The sequence below is a fragment of the Otolemur garnettii genome, unplaced genomic scaffold (genome assembly GCF_000181295.1).
Source record: "Otolemur garnettii isolate 467f Iridium unplaced genomic scaffold, OtoGar3 scaffold00006, whole genome shotgun sequence".
Classification (NCBI taxonomy): Eukaryota; Metazoa; Chordata; class Mammalia; order Primates; family Galagidae; genus Otolemur; species Otolemur garnettii.
Genome location: NW_003852401.1, coordinates 13,875,225 through 13,893,949, shown reverse-complemented (window position 1 = coordinate 13,893,949; position 18,725 = coordinate 13,875,225).

The following is an 18,725-nucleotide window of genomic DNA, read 5'->3' as shown; positions in this document are numbered from 1 at the left end:
AAAAAAAAAAAAATCTTAGGGAACCCCAGATCAAACATTATATACAGAAAAACCACACCTTAGCAAGTCATAGTCAAATTGCTGAAACCAAAGTCAAAGAGAAATATCTTAAATCAAACCAGAAAAAAAGACACATTATCTTTAAAGAAACAAGAAGACTGAGTTGCCATTCAATAGAAAATAGGAAAACTCGAAACTTAATGAAAATTAATGTACTAGTATTAAAAAGGAATCTGCTACCCTGGCGTTCTTCATGTAGCAAAAAGAACCTTCAAGAAGTAAAGCTAAAATAAAGATGCTGGGAGATGAAAATTGAGAGTTGGCTGCCAGCAGACCGACCTATTTTCTCCAAATATTAAAGTGCATTCTTCCGAGTGAAGAAAAATTATCCAGATTAGCACAGAACCGAAGGAAGAAAAGAAAAACAATAAACAGAAAAGCAAGGGAGTAAATATAAATAAATATTGGCTATTTAAAACAAAAAAAGTCATATTTTATGAGGATTAAGACATATGTAGGTATAAAAATATGTGTCACCAATACCACAAAGAGTGGGGAAGGGGAAACGAGAATATTTGGCTGTGAGTTTCTTGCATTATTTAAGAATATTTAAGATAGAGCGTAACATGTTAGGAATACACACTGTCCACTGTAGGGTAACAAAATATAAAAAACAACAAATACAAATTCAAGGGAAAATTAAATTTTAAAAAATTCAATTAATCTGAAAGAGGGTAAGAATGGAGGAATAAAAAAGACATAGGCCAAATGAAAAATAATGGAAAAAAGGTAGATTTAAGTCAAACTAGATCAGTAAGTTTAGCTAACACACCAGGTAAAAGATGAAGATTTTTAATCTTTCTTAAGGCTGTGTTATAAAGAAAATAATGTCCTGTCTAAAAGAAGTGTTGTGTAACCTGAAGCCTGACAAGGAAGTTTGTGAACCCATCCTAGAAAAAGTGCTACATACCTCATTGCTGAATATTGTTACTGTCAAGGTAACCATAGTGATATTCGGTAACCAGGTACATAGCACTTTTTCTAGGATGAGTTTGTGAACTTCATTGACCAACCTTGTATAAGGAAAAAAGATGCATCATATAAAGATTAACCAAAATGGAGTTTATTATATATAACATTTTCTATTTTATTAAAGTCAGGTGAGGTTGGCTTTTATAAAACATACACAGTAAAATTTACCTTTTGGGTTTTTTACTCTGTTATATTCTGTGAGTTTAGACAAATGGTTATAGACCTGTAAGCATCATAGCAATCTGGAAATAAACTACTTCATCAGCCCGCCCTTCAATCAAATATACCATGGTGCTGTCCCTGTCTCGCCAGCCCGTTTCACGAGTCATGCCATCACAGACCTGTTTTACATCCCTGTAGTTCTGGGATGATTAGACAGGTCACGTCAGTGGAATCATACAGGATGCGGTCCTTGAGTCTGACTGTTTTCACTTACCGTAGAACACTTGAGATTTACCTGTGCTGTGATGGGCATTGTCATTTGTTTCTTTTTGTTCTGGGAGTATTCTGTTGTATAAATTTACCCAAGTTTGTTTAACCTGTACCTCGCTCAGTCATTTGGATTATTTCCTGCTTTGGACGATTGCAGATAAAGCCCCACTATAAACATTCACACATAGTTTTTGTGTGAACACGAGTTCTCATTTCACTTAAGTAAATACCTGGGAGTGGAATTGCAGGTTTGTGTGATAAGTACACATATTTTTAGATCTTTGCTGTGGAAGATAAGCGTAGTTTTAATTTTATAAGAAACTACAGCATTGTTTCTCAAAGTGTCTATATCATGTTGCTGTCCTGCCAGCAATGTATGAAAGCTCTGTCACTCTGCATCCTTGCCAGCAGGTGGTACGGTATTTCTAAATTTTATCCCTTCAAATAGGTGTGTAGTACTACCTTATCATGAATTTAATTTACATTTTCCTAATGACTAACTTTCCTAATCTTTTCATTTGCCATCCATATCTTTGTTTTTATTGAGGCAAAGTCTTACTATGTTGCTCTCCGTAGAGTGCCATGGTGTCACAGCTCACAGCAACCTCAAACTCTTGGGCTTAAGTGATTCTCTTGCCTCAGCCTCCCACGTAGCTGGGACTAAACAGGCACCTACCACAATGCCTGGGTATTCTGGCTATTTTTTGGTTGCAGTTGTCATTGTTGTTTAGCTGGCCTGGCCAGGTTTGAACCCGCCAGCCTGGGTGTATGTGGCTGGCACCATAACCACTGTGCTATGGGCGCTGAGCCTGCCATCCATATCTTTTATGGTTAAATGTCTGTTCACATGTTTTGCCTGTCAATTTTTTTCTGGTCATTAAATTTTGAGGGTTCTTTATTCTACATAAAACTGTTTTATTATATATGTGATTTGCAAAGATTTTTTTCTTCTCTGTGGCTTCCCTTTTCTATGCTCTTAACAGTATTTTTCAAATTTACTTACTTTCTCATTCATAGAAAATGCTTTTTTGTTGTCAGTCGTATATATCTGAGAAATCATTGCCAGCCCCAAGTGACAATCAATTGTTTCCTAATTTTTTTTTCTAGATGTTCTATAATTTTTGGTTAGTGAAAATAATATGATTGGAAAAGAGAATTCAAGGACATTAAAATACTCCATTTGTTCCACCTTTTTAATCTGGATGGTATATGGATAGTTGCTTTATTATTCTTTTTAAATGCTGCATATCTGCACATCTTTAAATATGTTTACTTTACAATAAAATTAGAAAGAAAAAGAGTATCACCAAATTTGACACCCATCGTGATGTACCAAAAAAAAAACAACCCCAAATCTGCAAATATCATGCTAATGAGGAAAGATTTGCAGCCTTCCCTTTTAAGTAAATTAGACAAGTATGCTCATCATAACCACTTGTCGTCAGCAAGGCTGACAAGGCCTGGCCAATCAGCAAAAGAGAAATCAAAGCATAAATATTCACAATTATTATAAAGAAATGATAAAAACAAAATAGAATGAATTAAAGGTGATATGATAAGTTTCACAGAACATCTGAAATCTAGTGAAAAGAATGAGAACGACATGTCACTACACATGCTTTTTCCAGTGTCGAGTACAGTCATGAGTGTGGATTCTGGCATTTCTCACCTAAAAGAACCTTTGGTTACATCCACTTACCTGTCTTTTCAAAGATGGCAGACGGAACTCAGGGTGCTCAAGGAAGTAGTTCATTTCAAAATGCTTTCTATTATATATGCATTGCAAACTATTCCTACTTTGTGAAATGAGCAAAATAAAACCGAAATCTCAAACTGACCATTTGTAATTCTGACAATGAAAAGAGACAGGAAATTGATGCTACAAAAAATTACGTAGAAGCTAAAAGGATAATCCGGCACAACGCATGATGTATAAATATTCACAGCATGTTATTTTTACTTACAATATTCTCTTCATCCTGCTTCACGATTACGCTTACCTCATTAAAAGTTATTGGGAAACAGAGAAACATACTTAAGGGACTAGTCAAGAGAATTTCAGCTCATAATCTCAAAACCTACATAAAAATATTCTATATTTGTACAAGCTATCCTGAGTCAGTTGTTTATGTTTAGCAAAGACTTAGGTAACCTTTTGATTTCAGTTACCTCTTTCATTAAGGAAACAATTCTGAATACCATTATTTATTTCCTTTTGGAATCTTACCAGGTGAAACGGTCATTCTAATTCTATGTATCTTGGCCACGAGAAAACTTTGGCGTCGGCTTTGCAATTTATACATCCTGTTTGCGTTCCCTCACATTGTGAGCAGTCCTTCTATCTGCTCAGACAATTGCTCCCTCCACACCTACGTTCCCCTGTATTTTCCTTATGTAATTTCTTATGTCATGTACAGCTTACCTATTGACAACTTTCAATGCAGTGCAGCCAACAGGTTTCATTTTTTTGTGATGTCCTTCGGAAGGAGCCTTGTTATGATAACATAATCAACTATTAATTTGAACTGAACAAGGAATAACTACTTTTGTCGGATCTATTTGATAAAGGAAAGCAATTGCATTTCCTATGGTAGCGTTGGCGACTTCACAGGTAAGAAATCAATTTCAGTAAAAAGAGAAAGTGTTAAAGTTTTGACAAACTCATCCTCGGTAACATGAGAGGCTTTTCTATTAGAAATTAAGGTGTAAGTCTTCAAAGTGTACAGTGAAAGGAACTTGTAGTATAAAAATGCAAAGCTAGGTGTGAGATGCAGCTACAAGAGGGAGTCTCCCTAACAAATTCAAATATTGGGACCTGGGTGTTTGTACCCTCACATAAACCTGAAATTTTTAAAAAGCGGAATACTATCACATTGGATCACAATGAGTGTGGGCTAATTGGGCATTGATGTCAATGGTAGTTGGAATTTGGAGAAAATTAGAACTACACAATAGGAACTGAACTTCTTTCCCAGCAAACAGGAGACAGGAATGCGTCCCACCTCAGTGGAGGCCAAGCGCAGCTCATCATTGGAGAAATGTTTAATCCTTTTGTTCTGTGGGAGGATTCCTCCTTCTTACCGCTTTGTGGAGTGTGGAAGATTAGAGATTTTTATTAGCTTTTAAGAAGGAATCCTCAGGACATTGAAACAATGTTTTAATATGGACATCTGCCCTAAAATTGTAATAATTAGCTGCTGACGATATGAAATTGAAAATACAAGGACTTGAAATCATAGGCACCTTTCCACATGTAAAACCCTGCAGTTCCATTATTTTTCCATTTTGCAAACAGTCTGCACAGGATATATGATAAATATGAATGCATACATAATTAATTTTACTCTGTTTTCCCAGCCTTTTCTCAATAGGCAACAATTCTAATAACTTTCCAGCATAACACCAAACATATACAAGCACATTTTTTAAAAAAGCCAAGTCTCATTATTTGAAATTGAGTATGTGCTTGAATTTTTCCATTTCCGCCTTCATTTTTGGTATGTTTCATGTGAAATGAAGTAAACTAGAGAAGAACAGATAGAAACATGATCTTGCCAAGCATTAAACTTCTGCAAAAGGATTTAGAAACAACCATCCTCCCCCCCAAAAACGAGGAGGCCCGTGCACATCCATTAGGGCATGGGGTTCAGGACTGATGTATTTACAGCAGGATGTGAACGCTGTGGGTTAGAAGGTTGCAGTGGCTAAAATATTTCTCTTTTCTCTCCTGTTCATGGAATTTCAACAGTGGATTAATATTTTTGGATGGTGTTCAAAATGTACAAAATAGAAGGCTGATGATATAAGTCCTACCATCCACAGTTTCCCATAGGAAGCCTTGCCCGAATCAGTGATTTTGAAGTGCACTTTTGCTGACCTATTGCTGTTTTTCCTCATCCGTTCAGTTTATAGCAAATGTCTGAATAGTATACTTTTATTAATCGTAAATTTTACTTTCAGGGTTTGTTCTTATTCATGTTTTAGACTTCTTAAGGCTTTACGCTCATGAGTTTTAAATTATACTTCAAGTTTCATGAAATATGTAGGAATAATTTCAAAATTTTTAAATATTTTCAATGAAGGGCCACGTTATTCCGTCTCCAAAGGCATAGCAGTCCTCTGCTTTACTGGGTGTATTGATCAGCAGCCAGCAGGAAGAGAACCCAGCTCTGCCTGAGGCAGCGGACACTGCGTTCTTTTGTTTATTAGTTTAGGTTTCATCCTACTCCTCCCATTTCCTTCAGGGTGCCTCAGAACTTTTTCTAATTTTCTTACATGTTACACAGCATACCATCAGACTGAAGAAGACACTGTGCCATTGTTTTTTAAAACCTGTGCTGCTGTGTTCAAATAGGCTTTTAAAAGGGTTTTTGGCCCCTTAAGAAAAACCTGACTGTATCAAAGTTGTCATGAGCAGAGTCTGGTTTAGATTGTTGAACACATCATCCAGTGTAAATGAGGTACTCATGATGGGGCGTGCATGAGCCAAGCTTGGAGATTCTTTTATTTTTCCTTATTCTTCTGTTCTAGCCTCAGCAGTGATAGCCAAGCTTCAAGAGAAGGTCTCTTTAAGGCTGTGGTTGAGGACTTTGAATTCTTTGGTCTATGAGGCCCATGAACACATAAGTTTTGATTTAGAATCATTAGAATAAATACCTAATTAAAGGCTTCTTGGTACCTAAGTACAGGTAACAAGCAGAAATAGCTTTGCTGTCCTCTAAGTATGGACAATGTGAATAGTCTAGACAATTTTCGATACGAAGAAGGTATTCACATTGGGTTCTGGTTAGGTCTGGGAAGTTAAACTGCTCTTGTATTGCTGTAGGAGTACCTACCTGAGTCAGAAAATCTCTAGACAAAGTTTCAAATTGTCCTGATCAAAACAGGATGGAGGCAGGATAAGTTCCAATCAGTTGGAAGACTCCAAGATGGTGGAGGAACACCTCCTGCCATGAGTATTCCTCTCCATTTAGCCCATTGCTAAAATAGAAAGGGAAGAACCAGGGGGCTGGTTCTCTTATGCAGGAAAACCAAAGTCTGCTCAGTTCGTATAGTCTGAATAAACTTTCTATAGTCTCTGAATAAATCTTGCTTTTGTTTTATAATCATGGCTTGCTCCTGAATTCTTTCTTCCATAAAGCCAAGGACTCACTTGGACCTCAAGTGGCTTCCAGCATTAAGAATCACTTTCCTATGTCAAAACTACCCTGACAAATGGATTAAACAAGAAGGAATAGCAATACTTTGTTTATCCTGAGTGAATGCAGTATATATATAGGTATTTAGATTGCTTCTAGTCTTCTTCTAAATACTATTTTCTTCTGTGATATTAGAAAGTAATATTCAATGGTAATTTTAATTTATAAATGATATTTATACCCCAGATTAATAAGACCAATTTCTTCAGCATTAAATTCAAGATGCTTCACATCTGATTTGCCCTTAGAGACACTATTGGCCAGAAAGAAAGACATTTTTGAAAATTAGTCATCAGTCTATTTAGGGTGGCTGGTGATCTACACCAGGTACTGTGAAGATGGCAGAGTCACAGAACTATTCCACATAAAAGTCTTGGTGGTTTGCGATTTGTGATTTGACTCTGATTCTGAATGCAAATATTACAAGCAAGAGAAAAGAGCCAAATCATAAGTGGATGGTCCTTTCTCTCTACTTTATATCCCTTTTGTGATTCTTTGAACTCTTGTAATTCTTTTTGCTGATTCTTTCCATTCATTTTTGCAGATCCCTATGTCTTCCCAGTGTTATTCCCACTGACTTTTTCCTTGTTTCAGTGCCTGGTCATTCCTTGTCCAGACCTAATTCTTCTGGAGTGCTTTGGATGGTGAGCAAGGAGAAAGCAAGGTCAGAAAAGACTATCTTCCTTTCTCTGTCTACCCCTGCATTTGACTTTCCTTTCCTTCCTTCCCTGCCGCCCTCCCTTCCTTCTTTTTTCCCTTCTTTCCTTCCCTCCCTCCCTCCCTTCCTTCCTTTTTTCCTTACTTCCTTCCCCTCTCTCTTCTTCCTTCCTCCCTCCATTCCTTCCTTCCTTCCTTCTGCCTCTCCTTCCTCCCTCCCTCCGTCCTTCCCTTCCTTCCTTCCTTCCTTTATTGATACAGAGTCTCACTCCATTGCCTCAGGCTAGAGTGCTCTGGTGTAGCTCACAGCAACCTCAAATTCCTGGGTTCAAGTGATCCTCCTGCCTCAGCCTCCTGAATAACTGGGACTGCAGGCCCCTGCCACAAGAACTGGCTAATTTTTCTATTTTTAGTAAAGATGAAGTCTTATTTTTTGTTCATAGTGGTCTCAAATTCTTGAGCGCAAGCAATCTACCCTCTTTGGCCTCCCAGAGTACCAGGGTTACAGGCCTGAGCCACCATGCCAGCCTGATTGAACTTTAATATTTCCACTTAATGGGGGAAGTCAGAGTTTTTCCACAAAGAATGACAAGTTTCCTGACTAAATATAATCTTTCTACAAGAAATCCAGATCTGAAAGAGAAATGTCTTGGGAAAATGATGAATAGGGAAGAAACATAGCTTCTGCAAGCTGGGGGAACAGACCTCCCTTACTCCTGGAAACAAAGAGAAATGGTGAATGTTTCCAAGTTGAAATGGCACGTAGTACTTGTCATGGTCTGAATGTCTGCTTTTCTTCTAAAATCATGTTAAAATCTTAATTCCCAAGGTGATGAGATTAGGAAGTGGGACCTTTGGGAGGTAGTTAGGTCATGAATGCACAGTCCTCATGAATGGCATTGGTGCCTTATAGGAGAGATCACAGAGAGCTTGTGCACGTTTTCTACTATGTCAGGTCATAGCTGGCAGGTGCTGTCCATGAATCAGGTGCTGTCTTCACCAGACACCAGATCTGCCAGCACCTTGATCTTGGACTTCCCAGCCTCTAGATTGTGAGAAATTTCTGTTGTTTATAAGCCACCCAGTTTATGGTGTTTTTGTTATGGTAGCCTGAAAAAACTGAGACTGTGCTGAAGGAAAATTTACTCTAAAACAAAAACCTACATCTTTAATGTGAAGAAGTTTTATCCCATTTAATGAAAGAAGTATACCTTGTTTGGCAAGATAATCAGAGATGGTAGACTGCCTCACACTGGTTATATTCCTTGAGGCAAATCATCAAGTGGGTGATGACAACATTTAAAAAGACAGAGCAGACACTGGCAGTAATATTAGCAATGATATGGCAGAAGGCATTATTACTACTTGGAAACAATGATACCATGTGAGTTGCACCAAGTATAGTGACTGGCATGATTGCCAAGGCAACAGTGCAGCAGCAGCGTTATTAGTGATACAGGGAGACTGGTTGTTAGCAGCTTTAATGGATGTAGTAATCAGAGTTTCTGGGTACCTTTAATCCATCTTAACCTGATCTACCCTTCTCAACCTATCCCCAAATGGGATACCAGAGAAGAGAGGATACTATACTTAAAAGAACTAGGCTTCCGGTATCTGTTCTAAGGGGATTTTTTATCTGCAACATGTTTATTTGTGTTACCTATGTTTTCTTACCCACACCCATTCAATGTCCTGCTTAGCACTAGAGGCTTTCATCAGCCCCCTAATTACCTAATTTACTCAGAGAGAGGTAGCATCTTCTAGGTATGTTCCTGGGGCTCTTGAGTCTGAGTGGTCTGAGATCAAATAAAAAAATCCTCGTTTAATTTTTCAAGTCTTGACTTTGTCATTTGTTAAAAGACAATCATAAGTACTAGTAGTACCAACCCCCATAGAAATGTTGTGAAAATTAAACATAACATAGGAGGGTCAACACAGCAAATGTTAGCTAGCATTAAAATTGACTAGAGCTTCTCTGTGTTATTAAACTCAGGTTATTTCATATATATCCTTTTCCTTAACCTACTGATTGCACGTGAAAAAAAAGTGACAGTGTGTGTCAGGGAGTGATTATTTATTGATAATACAAGTAGATATAGCAGGAAATAAGGCTTAGACCTCAATAGAGGTCTTGAATTCTCATTTAAAGAAGGTCTTCACTAAGAATATAAGGTTTCATATGATTCTTGCAAAGCAATAAACAGCAAAAAAAGTATAATAGAAAGGAATCTTACTTGGTACAAATAGAAAATTACTTATGTAAAATCAAATTAGAATCATATTTACTGATTCATAAATCTGAATTTTAAAAATAAGAAACAGATTCAAAGCATAATGGTAGAGTTATGACCACAACTTTCTTTTTTCCTATTAGGTATAAACCAGGTATTATTATAAAAATCTACTAACTACTAAATAGTAGTTTCAACTTGATTGATGATAAAATTGAAGATACTAAGTAAGGAGTGGAGGAATAGATGACCATTCAGCCATATTAACAAATTCTAATATTCTTTATTTATACACAGTGATATAAATCAAAGAGTGTGCACTTTGGAGCCAAGACATACCTAAGTTGGTATCCTGTATGAATTTGGGGTAATTTTCTTAATGTCTTTGAATGTTATACGATCTGAAAAATGGAGTGATGGTAATTTAAAGTAAACATGAATAGCCTGGCATATTACAAGGTACATAGTAGGCTCAATAAATATTGGCTTTCCTTTTTTCTCTTATTTTATTTTTTTATCTGACATCCTTTTCAATCCCCGCCCCTCATTTTTGTAATACCCCAGACAAGATGAAACAGATGAATGCTAACTAAATAGGAATGGAAGCAAAATAGTAATACCATCTGATCAAAATAACACTTCCACTCATTTATGATGATATCAATACTTCAAGGTAACCATTACAGTCCATTTGTTGAGGAATACCATTTGCACATGGCCTGATCAAACTTTCCTGAGCTTAGGGAAAACATAAATTTCTCTTTGTAGTTAGCATTTCAATCTGTGAATATACAAAAGTGAGCATTCTAAAAAGGTGCATTTCTCTTTTTCCTTAAAATTACATGTGTAATGTCAAATGAAATTGTTTTTAGAGTTCATCCAAGCAGTGAGCACAGATTTATAAATTGCTCAAAGGACTTCTTAACTCTAAGAATTATTCTTTTGGTATTGAGTGGGCTGTCTATTACTTGACAAGTATAGAGGCTGATATGTGGCATCTTTGCTATTGTGAAATAGTTATTTCTTTAAGGGTATAGGTGGAATTATAGCAAAAGGTGAAAAAGATGTGTGTATGTGTGCGCTTGCATGTTTTAATTCTTCAGTTTATAATGCAAATAGATTTGAGGGGCAGATAGCTGGGATGGAAACAATGTATTTAAACCTATCTCATCGGGTAGTTTCTGCATCTCTTGACACACACTTGGGAATGGCTTCCAGACATCTGAAAAGAAAAAGAGAACCACTGATATTAATTTGAGGAGCAATAGTGGGTCTTTGTGAAGGTATATACGTGGTGTATGTAGAGGAAGGGAGACAGATAAAGAGTCTCCTCCTCATCTTCCTACCAGACGAGCCTTTTGTTTTCTCCTTTCTCTATATATCTTGGACAATCACATCCATTCTTGTATTTGCACAATAAATTCATTCTTGAACACAAACAAAGTCTTCATCATTTCTGTCTGCTAGACACGCTTACCTCAAACTCAACACACCTAAAGTAGAACCTCTTGTTTTTCCCCTTTGAACAAAATTTTCTTGACATTAAAAATTCAGAACCTTAGAACTGGAAGGAAATTTTAGTGTATTTAGCCCAGACTCCCACAAAAAGCAAAGTGATGCCATCCATGGCAATCTGAAAATTGCCAAAGCTGAGGAGTTCATTACTTTACAGGTAATCCATTACATTTTGAAGAAAGTATTTCACAAGATAATCATATACACACACAGAATGTTTATGTGCATGTGTGTGTGTGTGTGTGTGTGTGTGACTGGTCAAGAGAATAGCACACAGGTTGCTACTTACTACATGCTAAATAGACTACTACTCAATTCTAGCTTTGCTACTATCAAATGTGACAGACACATCATTTCACTTCCTCATGCTTTGATTTGCTTATTTCTAAAATTAGGTTAACCACAGTGCCCATGTGATAGGGCTTTTGTGAAGAAGAAAAAAGTTAATAAATGTAAAATTCTTAGCCTAGTTCTGGACCCTAATCATTGGTAAGTGAGCTGTTATTTTCATTGATGTCGTTATCATTGTTAGGAAATACTTTACATACACAGAAAGATATAAAGAAATAGTAGTTCCCCCTTTCCCACTGGGCACAGGTGCCAAGCCTTGTATGTACAGCACTATCTATTTTTTCTCTCTGATAACCTGGGTTGCTAAGGAGTGACTAATGGGTGGGTAACATATGGAGCACATGGGTACACTGGACAAAGGATGATTCACAACACAGGTGGGACTGCATAACCTTTCATCCTGCCGTTCAGGACAACACATAATTCAAAACTTATGAATTGTTTGTATCTGTAATTTTCCATTTAATCAGACCATAGTTGACAGCCGGTAGCTGAAATCAACAAATATGAAATCATAGATAAGGAGAAGGGGGACTGCTGTTTGTAACTGGTGCTTACATTCGTACCACCTTGCATTAGAAATAGTGTAACTAATATAATTCGAGTCTCTGTATATCCTTCTTTTACCACCCCTTCTCCTTTCTTCCTGAAGGGTTAGGGTTAGGGTTATGTATAAACTCTAATTAACGTTGGTATTCACATTGCTATGCATCTCTCGCTAATTTTCTTATATAAATATATAAGAAAACAGCACGGTATTGTGCTCCATGTTTATTAACATCATACAAATGGTATCACATTGTGTGTATTCTTTCTCATGCTCTCACTGTTCAGCAATATGTTTGTGAGATGTATCAGTGTAAGTAAAGCTAGTTTTAGCTCAGTTTCACAACTGTATTTTGTTAAATTGTACAGATGTAATAAAATTTACCCAGTTTCTTCTTCTAAGACATTTTTTAGGTTGATATCAACTTTTTCGCCAGTATGAACAATGCTGCTAGGTTATTTAAACACTGGATGGCAGAGAATTTATCTCTATACTGATTTAAAATTTGCTTCCATACAATTACCAGGCATTGTTTTTAGTTCTTTCATATAAATATATACAGAGTTCTCATATATCTTGCATATTTAACTCTGGCATCTGTAATTTTATCATTCACTTCCATCATTTTATATAAAAACTTTCACTAGTTCCAATTTTATTTATTACCTTTTAAAATGGTATAACTAATGTATGCTTTGGTAAAAACTGTCCAAAAATAAAAAGACATACAAGTAACAAGAAAGAAAAGGTATGCTTCATTTTTTTAAACTTTCCTGCCTACAGTCTCACGAATTATAAAGAGGTCCCCTTTTCCTTTCTTCTGGTCTTGAGAATGGGGGTACTCTGTGCTAAAGAGCCAAGGGCTTTCTGAGGACTGGATGGGACAGGTGGGATTAGGGCAATTGTGTTCACCAGTGCAGGAAATCTCTCTAGAGTACACTAGAATACAGTAGTCCCCACCCATATTTATGGGTGATAAGTTCCAAGACCACCAGTGGAATCCTGAAACACCAGATAGGACCAGACCTTATATGTACAGTAGTACTATGTTTTTGTGACCTGATAACCAAGATGGCCATTTTTTCAGTAGTGGGCAGAGATACCGACAGCATGGATATGCTGGGCAAAGGGAGGATTCACATCCCAGGAGATTTTATCATGCTACTCAGAATAGTGCACAATTTGAAGCTAATGAACTATTTATTTCTGGAATTTTCCATCTGATATCCACAGAACATAGTTGTCCTTGGGGTAACTAAAATCATGGAAAACAACACTACAGAGAAGGGGGGATTACTGTACCTAGAGATATTTTTAAAACAATAATAAAACCAACTAGAAAAGCTATGTTATGACAATTCTAAATAATGTTAGACATAAGGTACTTCTAGAAAAATACTGTGTTGGTTTAAGTTCTAAAGAATTGTTGTAGTGTATTAGCTTGCCAGGGCTGCTATAACAAAGCACCATGAAGTGGATAGTTTAAATAATAGAAACTTACTATCTCATAGTTCTGGAGGTTATGAGAACATAATCAAGGTGTTGGTGGTTTGGTTTCTTCCCAGGGCTCTCTCTTGGGCTTGTAGATGGGCTTTTCTCCTTGTGCCTTTATGCCTCCTTCTGTGCTTTGGCCTAAAATTTTCTAATAAGGACATCAATTATAACAGATTAGGGGCCATAATAACCCCATTTTAACCCCATTTCTTTTTCTAAAACATTTAGGTTGATATCAACTTTTTCTTTAAGAACTTGATTGCAGTCACATTCTGAGGGACACTAGAGTTTATGACTTTAACATATAAATTTTGGGGGAACTACAATTCAACCCATAGCATGTGGTTATTTTTGAATGTTAATATTATTTATATGAGCTTTAAATTAGTACAAATTTACTAAACTTTTGGAAATAATGTATTCGACATGGAAATTAATTGGAGAGCTCCATTTATGTGCTGAGTCACAGGTGGTCTCAAGTTTGTAGTAGTTTAGATTTGTTAGAACACGCTTTTGCAGAGTTGAGTTTTCTAACACCTGTAGTATTATATTTCCCTGCATTTAGAGAACAGATGTGAAATAGGGAATGAAAGCACAGTGATTAGAAATATAAAGTTACAGAACGTAAGTTACCCGAATGCCAGTAGGTAGGTACATTCTTAAACAGAAAGATAAGAGTTTGTGTTTTAAAAATTATATGACTAAAGATCTTTGAAAGCTGCTAGAATTAATCCCAAAGACATGAACAATATTTTAGAGTCTAAAATTGTACATGTAACTTCATGCTACTTATGAGGAAGAAACTCTTTTATATTAAAGTTTAATATGTCCTTCAATTTATGTGCAAAAATAGATTGACAAATTTGCCTATTCTGTCTATTGAAATGAACATGTGCAGATTAATTTCGACAAAGTCATCAACACATTTACACAATTTAAAACTTGGGAACAAAACTATGATATTGTTATTTTCCTACAACAGACAAATATATAAGTATGAATTTTTATCTTTTTCCCACCAATTTGTTGATGTTCTTAAGAAAAACAATGTGATTACTTCTTTATTTTGTACTATAAAGGTTACTTTATTCTTAATTTTATTTTTCTTTCTACAGGTATATTTTGACCACTATTGTAATTCATTTCAGAATTACTACACAAAATAATTTTGTCACATAAAGGAAAATGGTGTTTAAATAATGATCCATTCTTTGTACCAAAAATGCTAACCAACTGCTGCATTTGGCTTACCTTATCTACTATTGTACTGACATCTGGTAGCCATGCCTAGTTATTAAGCCCATTTTCATTCCAGAATATTATAATCAGAATCCCTGGTTCTAATGGTGGCCAACAGTATAAAGAGCCTTACGATCAGTTTTGTCAAAGAACAAAGGTTTGTTAAGAAGGCTGTGGTACAAGAAAAATTATCAGGCTTATCATACTGAGTAAGTGTTAAGCAATAGGCGGGGAAATCCAAGGAAAGGTAAACACATGCTTTTTATTTTTTAGAACATTCTAATCCAGTGAGGAGATCAATGATGGGCAATGAGGAAATTGGAGACAGTAGAGAATTATGTGATGCGGTGTCCAAGGACCTGGGATGCAGATTAGTATTCCATCATCTTCTAACTTTACAGCCTAAGGGAAATCACTTCCCTTTCTGAGTCTCCCTTCTCTTGCCTATAAAATGGGGATAATCGTATTACCTCACAGGATTAGTATACATGGTACATGGCAGGCAAATATGAAAAAGACATGACAAATTAAACATGGAGGAAATAATTACAAGTCTGATGCAACAGTAAATAATATGATAGCAGGTGAGGGTCCATTTTCTAATGGAAGATACAGGTTCTCTAAGAGTTCAAGAACATTTGCCACTGAGAAACCTTGGTGAGTTTAGGCCAAATACTGGATTCAGAGCACACACCCGAGGCAGGTAGGAATGGCGGCTGGAGACATGGAAAGAAGTCCTATTACAACAAACTGCCTTGCGTGAATGTCTTGATTTCTGATTTGTCCTTAGCTTAATCAATATATCTTCAATGTTCAGTGAAAGCAGCTGGGCACAAGAGATTATATGCTGCATTATTCTAGTACACAGAAGACAAAGCTCCTCTGTGATGTTGCAAGTCAAGATGGAGTTTATCCTTTGGGAGAGATAAACTGAAGCATGAACTGGATAAAGCAGAAACAATGCTCAGGAGGAACTAGTGATGTCTTGTTTTGAGATGTCAGTGCTGGTTACATGGATGTTTCTTAAAATTTACTGAGATGGATTTTTAACTTGTATATACTTTTCTATAAACAGAACATTCTTCCATAAAAAGTTCAAAGTACATCAAGTTTTATTATGAAAAATTTGAAAAAATAAATAAAGAATAAAGGGGAAAAACTAAGGAAAAACTCACCTATAATCCTGCCACTTAGAATAACTACTGTTAACATTTTGGAGTAGATGTTTCATACATAATAAAATCACCACATATATATGTATAGTACTACTTTACAACCTAGTTTTTCCACTAAGCAAACAGATCGCAAGCAGTTTTCCATGTCATGAGTATTTTTCTAAAATATGATTTACATAATATACCACAATTTTCTTTAGCTAATCTCTTATATTTTGATAATTAAGATACTCCTTTTTATATTTAAATATTACTATGATGAACTCCCTTGCACATAAATATATTACATTTCTTAGTATTTGACCAAGATAAATTTCTTAGTGATATGTTTAAGGTTTTTCAAATCTTTTTTTTTCAATTTCCTTCGTGATTTCAGTTCATTCTTCCCAAATCCTAATATTGAAAATATTGATTTAAATATGTATTTTATAGGTGAAAATCTTCTTCATTACATTTTTGTTTTCTTTGGGTCCTGAGATTGAAACTTATTTTGTATTTATTAGCCATCTCTGCTGCTTTTCTTGGAATGCTCAGACCTAGCTGTGGCTAATTTTTTGTATCTTGTTTTTTTTATCATTAGAGAATACCACTTTTCTCAGACATCTCAGGTTGGCAGTGTACTGTTGCCCAAACTCAATATTTCATTCAGACTAAAATCTAGACTCTCCTTGCTATATGAACTAAGTCCCTTTTAATCCACTTACTCTTTTGGCATCTGATTCTGTTTATGTTTCTGGTTGAGATTTTTAAACTTTCTTCTGTGTTTTAAAGTTTATAATAACTAAACGTATTTAGGAAAAGACAGCAGTACTTTGTGGTAGACGATCTGGTGATTGACTCTATATTCTTCCCTAATGGAAGGTCATGGAACAGACCTAATTCCCACTACCATTCCCCAAGAGTCACTATATATATCGTTATATATAGTGTCCCTATATATAACGTTAAATTACAATTACAATTGTTGAGCTCAACCTATCACCACGGTTTAGTTCATACAGAGTATCTGGCTTGTAGATGAATTTTGTCGTTCCTGTATTTTCTGAAAGCCTGTAAAAACACACAAACATACTTTCTATCTGCCCTGTCACAGTGAAGTCCATCAGGAAAAACAAAGCAGTGAAATGTTAACCAAGCACAGATTGCCAGCAGTTTCCTCCCAGTGGGCTTTGCTCTTTCTCCATCACAATGTGAGGAGACTGCGTGTGACCAGTAAGTCCTTTCCTCCCGTCTGTGGAAGAGGACGTCCCCATTCTGGACTGAGGGAGGCCAGTCTCCGATGCAGTCCATGCTGTGATTGTCTCGGCCGTGCAGGGCAGCAGAAGGGCTGATCTCTTTCTGTTTTATTCCTAATTTTTAGTGTACCTGTGGCAAGCTTCACTTTCTCCCTTTTGTTGATACTGAACCTTTACGTTCATTCTTCTTCTCTTTTGCTGACCCCTATGGTTTTGTTCTCCTTCTGCTGTCATTTGTGGCAGAACAATGTTGCAGGAACATTGAGCTTTGGGGGGAATGAAAATCACAGGCGACCCGGAGTCCCGTCTGTTTCACACTGGAAAGCAACATTTCAGAGAGCTGAACTGGAGACAACGCTCAGCACAGGCACACTGGGGCCTTCCGGAATATTCCCTGTTCCCAGGCCCTGGTTGTGTAGAAGTGGGACTTTCTGAAGAGGGGCCACTCTGAGAGGGAGGGGAGGGAGGAAGGGGGTACTATGAGAAGCAGATGCTCCTAGCTTTGGGAGGAAAGCTGCTCTAATCGGAGTTCAGCCGTCTAACAGACAAGCCACAGCTTTGGAGAGGGACAAACAAAAAAAGAGTCTCTTAGTCTAGTGCATAAATGTAAGAGGCTTGTCTTAAGTGTGTGTGTAGGACTCTAGCAGGCTAAAAATGTTAGGCAGAGTTAAAGTGAGGCATTGTTTAGGTTTTAATGAAGGCAACCAATTTTTAACAACAGAAGTTCTGTTGCTGAATCCCTCCCCCCCTTCCTGCCCCCAACATTCAGTTCCTCTGCCCCTGCACCTGCTTTCATTTTTGGCTTCTTGGCACTGATGTTCACTGAGACATCAGCTGGCAGTGGCAAACTGCTAAAAGCTCCCCTGCAAGGCAGCTCTGCAAATGCCAGCCATTTATCCACTGGTGCATGCCAGCTTAACGTGAGGTCTGCCTTTCTTCCTCCAACCCCAGCCCCCTCAGTCCCCCAGTCTTACTTCCAAATGACAGTAAATGATCCAAACCAAGCAGTAGTCTGGCCCTTGGAGTATCCATTAAGTGTGGCCACATCTATTTGCTGCATCTATTTGCTGTGATTATAATATTTTGATCCAAAGGGTGTTGCAGAAAATTTAGACGACAATACTATTCCTTCTATTCAATAAAGAGCTATTGGCCCACCGGCTCATTTCTCTCTCCCCAGCAGATGGTGGGATAGTTTCTTGAGGTCTCTTTGACTTGAAACAGCCTTTTTGTTTTTGGTGCTTATTGAGAGCCAGTTGCCCCAAATTCATTGAATAAAGATATCCACTTTTCAGTTTAAGCTAAGCTCCAACAGATAAATACCGACTTGGAGTTGGGGGCTGATGGACAAGCTGGAAAGGCAAAGGGGCTGTTGGAAGTTAAGTATTCAGCGCAAGGCTTTGCAGTTTCAGAACCATGGTTTTAAGTTCTCCATTCACCACAACAATTCAGCCTGTATACTAAGAAAGTGTGAGAAATCTGTGAGAAATTCGACATATATTTATTTTTCTTGGAAATTAGAGAATATCTTCACAGTGTACACTCTGGAGGGCTTTTGTTTTGTTTTGTTGTGTTTTTAATGATCTAAACCATCTGGGGAGTTGATAAAGGATGTGATT